At 44.9% G+C, this 13,481-nt stretch overlaps 1 long non-coding RNA gene across 1 annotated transcript in view; it reads left to right on the plus strand.

The window, feature by feature from the left end:
- The window catches only part of LOC137375622 (uncharacterized), a 32,073-nt gene extending 20,723 nt beyond the window's left edge, over positions 1-11,350 (plus strand). The window contains exon 3 of the long non-coding RNA XR_010976044.1: positions 10,923-11,350. This is a non-coding gene — a long non-coding RNA (uncharacterized lncRNA). The remainder of the gene's footprint in view (positions 1-10,922) is intronic.
- The last annotated feature ends 2,131 nt before the right edge of the window (positions 11,351-13,481 follow it).

Consider the following 13,481-nt stretch of genomic DNA (forward strand, 5'->3'; position numbering starts at 1 on the left):
GATAGGGCTGCCTGTCACATGGCTAATTGTGGCGGCGGTGGGATGAGGCCCTTAGTTGGGCATTAATTGCTCAGTTAAAGGCCTCAATTGGCCGTTCACAGGCCTTCCCGCTCCGAACTTCATTTTGGCGGAGGCAGGAAGATGGCGGCGTTCCCTCCCACCACCATCCCACCTGTTTTTATGCTCTCCCTGCCTCCAAACTCACTGCAGGGGAGAACATAAAATTCCCCCAATGTTTTGGGCCATTGACCTTTTGTCAGAACTGGAAAAAATTAGAGATGCAGCAGGTTTAAGCAGGTACAGGGGCAGGGAAAGTGAGAAGGGGGGAAGAACAAAAGGGAAGGTTGGTGATTGGGTGGAAGGCAACAACAACACCTTGTATTCATATAGTTTCTTTAACATAATAAAACATCTTAGGCACTTCACAGGAGTGTAATAAAGCAAAATTTGGCACCAAGCCACATAAAGCGATATTAAGGCAAATGGCCAAAAGCTTGGTTAAAGAGGTAGGTTTTAAGGAGCGTCTTAATGGAGGAAAGAGAGGAAGAAATCCAGGAAGTTTTAGGGAGGGAGTTTAGGGCCTTGGCAGCTGATGGCACAAACACCAATGGTAGAGCAATTAAAATTGGGGATGCACAAGCTGCCAGAATTAGAGGAGCACACAGGTATCTTGGAAGGTTGTGGAGCTGGAGGAGATAATGAGGGGTGAAACCATGGAGGGATTCGAAAACAAGTAATTTTAAAAATCAAGGAGTTGCTTAATCGGAAGCCAACGTAGGTCAGTGACCAATGGGGTGATGGGTGAACTGGACTTTGTGCGAGTAAGGACACAGGCAGCAGAGTTTTGGATTATCTCAAGTTTACAGAGGGTAGAATTTGGGAGACTGAGCAGAGGTATGTTGGAATAGTCAAGTCTAGAGGTAACAAAGACATGGACGAGGGTTTCAGCAGTAGACAAGCTGATACATGGGTGAAGTCGGGCAATGTTATGGAGGTGGAAATAGACAGGCTTCGTGATGGCGCAGATATGTGTTTGGAAGCCCATCACGGGGTCAAATATGACACCAAAGTTGCAAACAGTTTGGTTCAGCCTCAAACGGTTATCAGGGAGAGTGATGGAGTTGGTAGCTAGGCAGCAGAGTTTGTAACAGGACTAAAGACAACAGCTTTGGTCTTCTGAATATTTAATTAGAGGAAATTTATGCTCATCCATTACTAGATGTTGGGCAAGCAGTCTGATAACTTAGCAATTGTAGAGGAAGTGAGAGAGGTGTTAGTGAAGTAGTGTTGGGTGTCGTCAGCTTACATGTGAAAACTGATATTGTGTTTTCAGATGATGTCGTTAAGTGGAAGCATGTAGATGTGAAATAGGAGGGGCCAAGGATAGATCCATGGGAGACACCAGAAGTAACGGTGTGGGAGTGGGATGAGAAGTACTGCAAGTGATACTCTGGCTATGATGAGATAGATAAAAATGGAACCAGGCAGGTACAGTTAGGAACATAGGACATAGGAGCAGGAGTAGGCCTTTCTGCCCCTTAAGCCTGCTCCACCATTTGATAAGACCATGGTTGATCTGGTTATGGTCTCAACTCCACTTTCCTGTCTGGCCCTCATAACCCTTGATTCCCTTGTCTATGGAAAATTTATCTAACTCAGTCTTGAATAAATTCAATGACCCAACCTCCACTGCTTTCTGGGGAAGAGAATTCCACAGACTAACGATCCTTTGAGAAAAAAATTCTCCTCATCTCTGTCTTAAAAGGGAGACCTCTTATTCTTAAACTGTGCCCTAGTTCTAGTCTCCCCCACAAGAGGAAACATTCTCTCGGTATCCACTCTTATCAAGTCCTCTCAAGATCTTATATGTTTCAATAAGATCACCTCTCATTCTTTTAAGGTCCAATGGGTATAGGTCCAACCTATTCAATCTTTCTTCACAAGATAAGACTTTCATCCCCAGAATTAGTCAAGTAAACCTTCTCTGAACTGTTTCTAACACAATTATATCCTTTTTCAAATAAGGAGACCACAGTACTCCAGATGTGGTCTCACCAAGGTCCTGTACAGCTGCAGTAAAACTTCCCTACTTTTATACTTGATTCCCCTTGCAATCAATGCCAACATTCCATTTGCTTTCCTAATCACTTGCTGTACCTGCATACTGACCATTTGTGATTCATGTACCAGGACACCCAGATCACTCTGTACCAGTGAGTTCTGGAATCTCTCTCCATTTTCTATTTTTCCTGCCTAAGTGAATAAGTTCACATTTTCCCACATTATACTCCATCTGCCAAATTTTTGCCCACTCACTTAACCTATCTGTATCCTTTTGTAGACTCTTTACCTCCTCTTGACAACTTACTTTCCTTCCTATCTTGTGTCATCGGTAAATTTAGCTACCATACATTCGATCCCTTCATCCACGTCATTGATTTAAATTGTAAATAGTTGAGGCCCCAACACTGATCCCTGTGGCACTCCACTAGTTGCAGCTTGCCAATCCAAAAATGACCCATTTATCCCTACTCTCTGCTTCCTGTTAGCTAACCAGTCCGTTATCCATGCTAATATGTTATCCCCTACACCATGTGCTCTTATCTTGTGTAGTAACCTTTGATGTGGCATCTTATCAAATGCCTTTTAGAAATCTAAGTATACCACATCTACAGGTTCCCCTTTATCCATCTTGCTTGTTACTTCCTTGAAGAACTCTAATAAATGAGTTAAACACGATTTCCATTTCACAAAACCATGTTGACCCTGTCTGATTCCATTATGATTTTCTAAGTATCCTGCTATAATCTCCTTAATAATGGATTCTAGTAAATTCCCTACGACAGATATTAATCTAACTGGCCTATAGTTTCCTGCTTTCTGTCTCCCTCCTTTCTTGAATTAAGGTGTTACATTGGCTACTTTCCAACCTGCTGGGACCCTTCCAGATTCCAAGGAATTTTGGAAGATTACAACCAAAGCCTCTACTATCTCTGCTGCCACTTCTTTTAAGACTCTAGGATGCAGGCCATTTGGTCCTGGGGACTTGTCAGCCTTCAGGTCCAATAGTTTTCCCAGCACCTTTTCCCTGGTGATGGTGATTGTTTTAAGTTCCTCCTTCCTTTTCACCTCTTGATTTTCAAGTATCTTTGGCAGGTTCTCTAAGTCTTCTACAGTGAAAACAGGCTCAAAATACCTGTTCAATGCTGTCACCATTTCCTTGCTTTCTATTATCAATTCCCCAGACTCACTCTCTAGAGGACCAATACCAGCTTTATTTACTCTTTTCCTATTTAAATACTTGTAGAAACTCTTACTATCTGTTTTTATATTACTAGCTAGCTTTTTCTCAAACTCTACTTTCTCCCTCTTAATTTTTTTTTAGTCATTCTTTGCTGACATTTGTCCAATCTTCTGACCTACCTTTGCAGATTTGTACAGTGTTTATTTTAAACTGATACTATCCTTAAGTTCCTTATTTAGCCACGGATGATGCATCCTTCTCAAAGAATCTTTCTTTCTCACTGGGATAAATCTTTGCTGAGAGTTATTAAATATCTCCTTAAAAGTCTGCTACTGAACCTCCACTGTTCTATCTTTTAACCTAGTTTCCCAGTTTACTTTAGCTGGCTCTGCCATCATACCCTTGTAATTACCTTTATTTAGGTTTAAAATGCCAGTCTTAGATGCACACTTCTCCCTTTCAAACTGAATGTGAAATTCTATCTTGTTTTGATCACTGTCACATGGAGGCTCCTTTACCATGAGGTCATTGATTAATGTTGTTTCATTGCACATTACCTGGTCTAAAATAGCCTGCTACCTGGTTGGTTCTAGAATGTACTGCTCTAAGATTTGTCCCAAATACATTCTATGAACTAATTTTACAGGCTGCCTTTGCCAATCTGATTCACCCAATCTACATGTAGATTAAAGTCACCCATGACTATTGCGGTACCTTTCTTACATGCCCCATTTATTTCTTCCTGTATACTCTGTACTACAGTGTAGTAACTGTTAGAGGGCCTATAAACTACTCCCACAAGTACCCTCTTACCTTTCCTATTTCTTATCTCCACCCAAACTGATTCTACATCTTGCTCTTACGAGCTACTGTACTAATGACATCCTTAATTAACAAAGCTACCCGACCAGCTTTTCCTGGCTTCCTGTCTTTTCGAAATATCGAATACCCTTCAATATTCAGGTCCCAGTCTTGGTCATCTTGCAAACATGTCTCTAATAGCGATCTGATCACACATATTTATATCTATCTCTGCTAACAATTCATCCATTTTGTTAAGAATGCTGCGCGCATTCAGATACAGAGCCTTAACTTTGTCTTTTTACCATTTCTGCAATCTTTAGCCTTATCTGCTGGTGCAGTCTTACATTTGTATGCTCTGTCATTTCCGGCCACACTCTGGTTATCATTACCCAAACTGCTACCTGGCTCTATGACCTCATTGTTTCCCTTTGATTTACCACATCTCCTCTCACATGATCCTTTCCCCCCTCTATTTAGTTTAAAGCTCTCTGTACGTCCTAGTTATAAATCGGTAGAACACTGGTCCCAGCACAGTTCAGGTGAAGACCATCCCAACGGTACAGCTCCCATTTTCCCCAGTACTGGTGCCAGTGCCCCATGAAAAGAAACTCATTTCTACCACACCAGTCTTTGAGCCACATATTCAACTCTAATCTTATTTACCCTACTCCAATTTGCTCGTGGCTCAGGTGATAATCCAGAGATTATTAGCTTTGAGGTTCTGCTTTTTAATTTAGCCCCCTGCTGCTCATACTCTCTGTGTAGAACCTCTTTCCTAGTCCTATTTATGTCATTGGTACCCATGTGGACCATGACAAATGGATCCTCCCCTTTTCACTGCCAGTGCCTCTCCAGCCCCGAGCAGATGTCCCAAGTCCTGGCACTGGGCAGACAACACAGCTCTCTGGACTCTCACTCTTGGCCATAGAGAACTGTGTCTATCCCCCTGACTATGCTGTCTCCTACTGCCACTACATTCCTATTTACTCCCCGCACTTGAGTGGCTTCCTGTACCATGGTGCCATGGTCAGTTTGCTCATCCATCCTGCAGCCCTCGCTCTCATGCATAGAAGCTGATAGGACGTCAAACCTATTGGACAATTGCAAGGGCTGAGGCTCCTCCATGTCTGCCTTCTCGATCCCCTTTTTATTTTTAGCTATTTTTTCTTTTTTATTATTTATTTTTTTATTTGTGTATTTTATTTTATTTTGTTTCATCATTCATTTTTTACCATGTGCCTACCCACTGTTTTTTTTCCATGTTTGTGCTTTGGGCCAGGGCTGTTCATTTTTCTCTCAGTTAACACCCTCTTTGCACTAACGCTTTGTCTTTCAGCACACCATTAACATACCGTTTGCCTTTGCTCCATGACCTTCTGGACAGTTATTCTCTGTGATCCTATGTCCTATCAACATCTTTCCTTATGTTATCTTTTGCTCCACCCTGCTTTATTTGCTTAAAACCTATTACATTTCTAATATTTGCCAGTTCTGATGAAGGGTCACTGACCTGAAATGTTAACTCTGCTTCTCTCTCCACCAGTGCTGCCAGACCTGCTGAGTATTTCCAGTATTTCTTGTTTTTATTCTCTATCCCCTTACCTGCCTCACTTGCAGTCACACCCATCCCCGTCCCTGACCACTGACTAAATCAGAAGACGCTATCCTGGGGGTGTCACTGCCTTCTGGAACAAAGTGTCAGGGGCCTATCCCCCTCTCTGATGCATCACAGTGTCTGTAGCTCGGCCTCAAGCTCATCTACTTTGAGCCAAAGTTCCTCGAGCCACAGACATTTACTGCAGGTGTAGTTGCTGTGAATCACATGTGTGTCCACCAGCTCCCACATACTGCAGCTGCAACGCATCATCTGCCCCGCCATCCTGATTGTGTTTTAAATAACTAATTTTTTCATGATTTTTTTAAATTAATGCCTGTGCTCACCAGCACTTACTGTAATAATTTAAATCTTGGTAATACAATAAACCTTACTGCTTAAAGATGAAACTAAAAAGTAGACTCATCAGCTTCTTACTTCCCTTATGCTTGCGAGTCTTAATTAATTAGAAGGTAGTTACTTAAATTTTTATTTTTATTTTACACTTTTCTAATTTCCAGTTATTAACACATGCACCTGAACAACAGTGTACTAACCTCGCTATTTACAGATACTCCCTAATAGCAGTTACTCACCAACCAATCACTTTACAGCTTTCCTGTGATGTCACTGTCTCAAGGTTGCCCTCTATTTCTGGGAAGCAACTTGCATCTTCCACAGCTACTGGAGGCTGAAAAAGGAGCACCTCTTTTCGCCTCTCCACACAATTTCCACGTGAACCAAATTCCTATCTTCACACTCTGACTGTGTCTCACTCAGGCAAAGTCTCCTCTCTGTGTGCCCCTTACTTCATGTGGTTTGAAAACCTGACTGCTTTTATAGAGCCTCTGATGAGTTCCACCCAGCTGGACAATGGTAGAGATGCATTGGAGGAGGATGGTGTGGTAAACTGTGTCAAAGGCTGCAGATAAGTTGAGAAGGATAAAGAGGGATAGTTTACCATTGTCACAATCACATAGGATGTCATTTGTGATAAGAATCATTTCAGTACTGTGGCAGGGGTGGAAACCTGATTGGAGGGATTTAAACATAGAGTTCTATGAAAGATGGGCATGGATTTGGGAGGCAATAGCATGTTCAATGACTTTGGCGAGGAAAAGAAGTTAGGAGATGAGGCGGTAATTTGCAAGAGATTAAATGGCAAAAGGGATGATAGTGCAAGGCAAAGGGTGTGGTAATGGGACAAGTAAAGAAACAAAAGATGGGACTAGATGAGATGTAAATGTGCAAAGCTGAATCATCACAAACAGCTGATGTTTGAAAACAAAAAAAGATGGGGGCAGAGGTTACCTTTCGATCAGGCACTTTATAGCCTTGCAGGCTCAAAATTGAGTTCAACAAATACAGATCATAACCTCTGCCTGCATTTTTTTCTTTGCATTTTTTTTTGTCTTTGGATGGTAGTTGTTGGTGATGATTTTGCTTTTTGAGCTGTACGCATCCAGGCAAGTGGCGAATATTACATTGCACTCCTGACATGCCTTGTAGATGGTGGACAGGCTCTGGGGAGTCAGGAGGGAGTTACTCGCTGCAGAATTTCCAGCCTCTGACCTGCTCTTGTAGTCACAGCATTTATGTGGCTGATCCACTTAAGTTTCTGGTCAATGGGAACCCCCAGGATGTTGATGGTGGGGGATTCAGCGATGGTGATGCAGGTGAATATTAAGGGGAAATTGTTAGATTCTCTCTTGTTGGAGATGGTCAATGCCTGGCACCTGAGTGGCACGAACGTGACTTGCCACTTTCAGCTGAAGCCTGAATGTTATCCAGATCTTGCTGCACGCGGGTTAGTGAGGGCAGATATGATGGGCAATGAACCTGTTACAGCATAGCACACAGGCCGCAGAGTTTTAGAGTTGGAGTTTATGGAGGGTGGAGAATGGGACCTCAGCAAGAAGAATATTGCAGTAATTGAGTTTGTAAGTGCTGAAGAAAAATATGAACTTTATAGCAGCCAATGGACTGGGGTAAGGGCGGAGACAGGTGATATTACAGAGGTAGAGGAAGTCAGTCTTTATGATGGGGATGGTCAGGTGCTGGAAGCTCAGCTTTGTGTTGAACAGGATGTTATGAATAGGCCAGTAGAGCCTGAGATAATAGCCTGGGAAAGATACGAAGTTGGTGACGAGGCTACAGAGTCTGTGATGAATACCAAAGATGCAGGATTCTCTGGGCTGAACTTTTGTTACAGGTTCGGAAACCCGACGCCCAGAACGTTTCCAGGTTCTGACCTCGTGCCGTTTCAGTGTTGCTGACGCAGTTATGTTTTTAAAGTTAAAGTCATTAATTGGAATGGGTGCAATTTCAGCGCCCAATTAAAGGTGCCAGAAGCATTCTAGAGGTGGGAACATGTCACTGAGGGCAATTTTAAAAGGCACGGTGCAGCCATGACTTGGCTTGCTGTTGCCTTCAGTGATGCAGCACCAGGGACACCAGAGGGCCTTTGTGGGCATAGGCATGCATCCCCAGGCGGCACACTGTTACCCTGATGCCTTCCTGGAGGCACTAATTGATGCAGTGCCAGAGAGGAGAGAACTGTTCTTCCCAGCCTCAGGACAGAGAAATCCACCCAGCAAGTCCAAGAGGGTGCGGATAGAGGTGGCCACGGAGGTCAACAGCCGGGGAACAATGAGAAAGACCTGGGTCCAGTGTAGGAAAAGCTTTAATGACTTCTTGCGGTTTGGTAAGGTGAGTGGCCACCATTGGGCACCAACTCTCTGAGCACCAGAATGCACGAGAGCTGACCTCATAGAGTGTCCATGGTTCTCCCTCATATTGTCAGAGTAATTGAATGGTCACAACACTGAGATGCAGGCGCCCTCACATATGGGGCGACAATCAGATGGGGAATCTCTGAGGGGAACATGAGCCCATGTGTATGTCATGCTGGAAGAGATGAGGGAGGGCAGCCTACTTATGAATCTTTCCCTCTCATCCTGCAGGAGAAGAAAGCCCATAATACGCTGGTGATGGTCAGAATGGGAGGTGGACTGGCCCAGCTCCACACTCTAACAGCAGTGGAGGAGGCAGCGCTGGAGATCACCAAGCTGCCCTTGAAGCATTTAGTGGGGCATGGCCAGACGGAAAGCCAGGAGCAACAGGATCATTGGCTAACTCTTTGTTGAGGTGAAGGCCATGGAGGAGACTCCTGCCCAATGCAAGCTATGGATCTTAGACTGCTGTCATCTGAGGGATTGGTTGTTACTGGGGCAGTTGTTGAGTAGGAACAGCTCTCATTACCATTCTCTTGTGTCTCTCACAGGGCCAGTTGCAGAGCAGCACCAAAGTGGACCTGCCTTATCGTCACTAACATCCTTGGCAGGGGGTGGGGGGGTTGCGGGGGTGGAGTCCATAGAACCTGTACCATCACATCATACCTCAGCACCCTCCACCAGCACAGACGCACTCACCTCAGTTGGATCACAGATTAGTTGTAGAAAGGAGAGCACTGGGTGAACCTCACAGCAGCGCGAGCAGGAGGAGGAGGGTGAGGCAGAGTCAGCTGTAGCAGTCCCCTCAGAAGACAGAAGATAGACACAGCAATGCTTCGCTGGGTGAAGCTGCTGGACCTTGGGTGTCACAGACAAGGAGGGCCTTCCTCGATAACCAGAGACAGATAAGGTCCTGTCGGTGTTGGAGTTCCCTGAGGCCTTGAGGAGCCATGGAGAGGCAATGAAGGAGTCCACGCAGTGCATGTGCTCTGTCATGACTCAGGTATTCGATCGCATGTGCTCCTCCATTGAGAGATTGGGCAACCTCTTGGTGAGCCAAATGCAGCACCACTCTGAGTGGGAGCAGGAGCAGGGCACTGTTATGCACAGGAGGAGTGAAATTTTCTGTAGCATTGACCGCTCAGTGTCACTGATGGCGCAAAAGTGTTTGGAGTGGATGCTAGCTGCATACCAGTCGGTGGTTGCTTCCAGAATCCAGGGGCGCCAGGAAAGGGCTGAGATAGTCCAAGCGGCAGATGATGGGGCCACCCCTCAGGGAGCTCTGGCATCATGCTTTGCCCCTTGTTCCCTCTGACTCAGGAGCCATCTGTGTGTCAGGGCCCTGTGACAGAGGCAGCCCCTGCAATGACGCAGGCACAGCAGCCTGTGGAGGAGCCCCCACTGGTACCACCAAGATGAGGACAGAAGACACAGGCATCTCAGCTGGTGGCAGAGATTAGGGAGCAGGCTGCCTCCACCTTGTCTGCTGCCAGAGGGGGAGCACCTTGTAGAAGTGTTAGGAAGAGGAAGGCGCCACAGTGTTGAATTCACTTATTGGGTCACCTGGGTGTATTATCTACATCTGTCTGTTATTTTGTTTGCCTCATGATATAACTTCTTTGTTTCACCACTGTAAAAGGTGAGTTGTTAATGGCTCATCTCAAAAGAAGATGTATTGTGGGGTATGTGGTAGGGATGTGCAGCCCTGAGAATATTATGTGCCCTGCCTTATGATGTTGGACAATGATGAGGAACCCTCCATCTACATGTTCATGACTGCCAACGGGACCTCACAGTTAAGGGTCATAGTGATGAAATAGCTCTGCCTGCTGGAATATGAGTTGTGGGGTAATCAGCTGCAAGGGCTCGGGGGAGATCAGTTGAAGCGCTGCTGAATCAGCGTGGCCCTTGCTGCCATGCCAGCCTGCAGTTCACCCTAAGGTTCGGGACGTCATGGCTACCTGGATGCCAGCCCCCTCTGCTCTTCCTCCTCTTCTTTCTGCTCCCACTCCTCCGAGGTGGAATGGCATTCCAGCTCCTCCTCCTCATCCATCTCCAGGCCTCTTTCCAATGTCAAGTTATGTAAGGCGCAGCAGACAACCACGATACTGGACACTCTGGCTGGCTTGTACTGGAGGGCACCATTCGGCCGGTAAAGGCAATGGAATCGCATCTTCAAGAGGTATAGGCCTGAAGCCTGCAGCCACTATTTGTATATTTTTGCATTTTACTTCTGCCTTGCTTTTGCTTTGCTTTTGATGTTTTTTAGTGTATTAAACCTGCAGTGAATGTTTAAAGGTTACTTTGTAGACGTTGATTTAAAACTATGTGTGATTGTGCTCTGATTAAGTCAAGTAATTAATTAATTATGCAATCAATGGCAATCAGTATTGACTATGAACTTGTTTTTCTCAAGACCTTTTTCCTTTCGTTCTCATGCTGGTCAGGCCAAGCCATGCACAGACGTTGTTTTGTCTAAACTACTGTTTTTCTCTTCTTAAAAATAACGGTTGTCTCTCATTGTCTAAACTGAAGTCTGTCCTTACAGAATTCGATGACCCTTGAACTACAAGTCAGAACAATGGATAACCTTGCACATGCGGTGGACCACTATGGTGTGAAGTCAGAAGATGGAGTTTAATTGATGGACAGTATAACCTAATTGATTACAGGGAGATAAACCATCAAAGGATGTGTAAACAGCCTGAGCACTTTATAGAGCCTGTGAGAAGAATTCAATAAGGACTCATGGTTGTCAGACTCTTGTTTTGAGAAAGTCTGATGGAAGCCTTAGAAAGGTGGAACTGAACCGGAAATTGGACTTAAAGAGTCACAGCATCCAATGTTTAGCCAGAGTGAATTAGTCAACCACTGAAGACTACGGAGGAAGGGATGTCGACAGAGTGACTGGCCGGAGAGTCCACCCCTTTGCAAGGTTCTCCGGAGACTTAGTGTCCAAGGTGGAATGGTACCATTTTACGGAGTTATTGTGAACAGACTAATTTAGTGTTATAGCAGTGTGCTATAAGTTTATTTTGTCTTTCTATACTCTTTTCCTTTCTTTCCTGTTAATGAAGTTATCTTTCTTTCCTTTTTTATTATTAATAATTGTTTAATAATTATGTAATAATTACTCAATAAAATGACTGTTTTAGCACATTATTTGATGTTGAGTCACTCATTCCTGCTATGTCTACAGTATGGCTCTGAACCTAAGTGAGACTCTGCAAGGGACTCTCACACCCTACAGAGGCCAATGGTCTGTTCAATGCAGGCTTGTGCTAGGAGATGGTTCTGATTGTAGAACCTCTCTATATCCGCGTCTGGGTTTCAAACAGGCGTCAGGAGCCACCTCCTTAGGGGATAACCCTTATCCCCCAGCAGCCACTCACTAAGTCTGGACGTGGGCCTAAAGAGATGCGTCACCTGGGACTCTCGCAAGCTGAAGGAGTCATGACAGCTGCCTGGAAACTGGGTGCAGACCTGCAAGATTCACTTCCTGTGGTCACAGACCACCTGCACATTCAATGAGTGGTAGCCCTTTCTGTTCAGGAATCTGACTGGCTGGTCTATCAGTGCCTTCATGGCTACGTGGAATTGAGGGAATCTATCGATCGCAACAAACTCCAATGCCCTCTGTGCCTGCACAGGCCCATCTGTGTCAAAGTAGATGTAGTCCCCTGCCTTCCAGAATATGGTATCTGTGACCTGCCTGATAGTGTGATGAGCTGCCAACTGTGAGATGCCGCCTAGGTCCACAGCTGTTCCTTGGAACAAGCCAGTTGCACAGACGTTTAGGGTGATGATGACCTTGACAGCTGCAGGCAAGTGATTGCCATGGGGGCCATGAGGTCTCAGGTCATTGTGGATCAGAGCACACAGGTTCGAGACCATCTGCCTGGATAGGCATAGCCTCCTATGGCACTGGTACTCTGTCATTTGCAGGCAGCTGACACGTGGATGGTAGACCCGATGTCTTGGGTAGCACCTTCTTCCCCTTGCTGACCCCACTGTGTTCCTCTGGCCTCCTGTTATCCAGGAGGTTGCATCTGCTGCAGCTCAAGCAGGCTGCTCTGTCCAATGTCAGAGTAGCCTCTTCCCATCTGAACTCCCTCATCTGGACTTTGTGCGATCACCAGGCCTGCTCCTGCCAACCCCAGCTGCCCAGGTGATGCCAGTGGGCTCATGTCCCTCTCCGGATTTCTGCCACTCACCACTAAGGACAGCAAGTCTTACAGCTCCAGCAATGGCTATTTTGTGGCACTTTTGAAGCAGCTGAGCTTTATTTTCTGCCTCTGCATTATTTTAATCAGCTCTTCCCATAGCCCTCATGGACCCCCACAGTGTTCATAATTTGTACACCCTGCCATGTTCCAGACATGGCATTTTCCACGTTCTCTTCCTTTAAAAATTATAAACTGCTGCTGACAAGCCTATTAATGAGCTCTTCAATGAGCTCAACAGGTACTTAATTGGAGGCGGCTGGGTTGCCGTTCCCTCCCCTTCCAGCATCCCTTTAAAAATTATGTTGGGATCCAGAGGCAGCGGGACCCCATACCGACCTCCGAGAATGTAATCTTTAAATCTTGCGCGCACCAGTTGCTGCCCCCAGCAGGCTTTAAAAATCCAGCCTATGTTTCTGTAGATTAGCTGGAGGAAGTCAAGACTTATCCAAGATTAGGGGCAAAAAAAATGGACAAGGCCCAGAAACGGAATTGGAAGTTGGTTTAAGTGGGGAAAAGGGATATGTTAAGTTATGACAAAATGAAGGAGAATGGAAAATTCTGTTTGAATCTCCCTGTGACTGTGAAAACTCTGCCATGCAATTTATGAAAGCTTGGCACTGCTATGTGATTTTCTTTTGTGTTTCTTTTTGTTTATGTGTGCGAATTAACTCTTTCTTTAGTTTTTGATTACAGGGATTTGAAAGGTACCTGAAGAAAGAAGACAAAGTAATGTAATTTGATTTTCTTTCTCCCTTTTTAAAAAAGCAGGTGCTGTTTTACTCTGTGTTTAATTGATAAAGCATTGGTTTGACTTAAGTTGCAAGTTGTTAAGGTTGAATTTAAAGCAAAACTGTGCATTCTGAGAATGGAGAATATAAAGT

Source organism: Heterodontus francisci, chromosome 12 (genome assembly GCF_036365525.1).
Source record: "Heterodontus francisci isolate sHetFra1 chromosome 12, sHetFra1.hap1, whole genome shotgun sequence".
Classification (NCBI taxonomy): Eukaryota; Metazoa; Chordata; class Chondrichthyes; order Heterodontiformes; family Heterodontidae; genus Heterodontus; species Heterodontus francisci.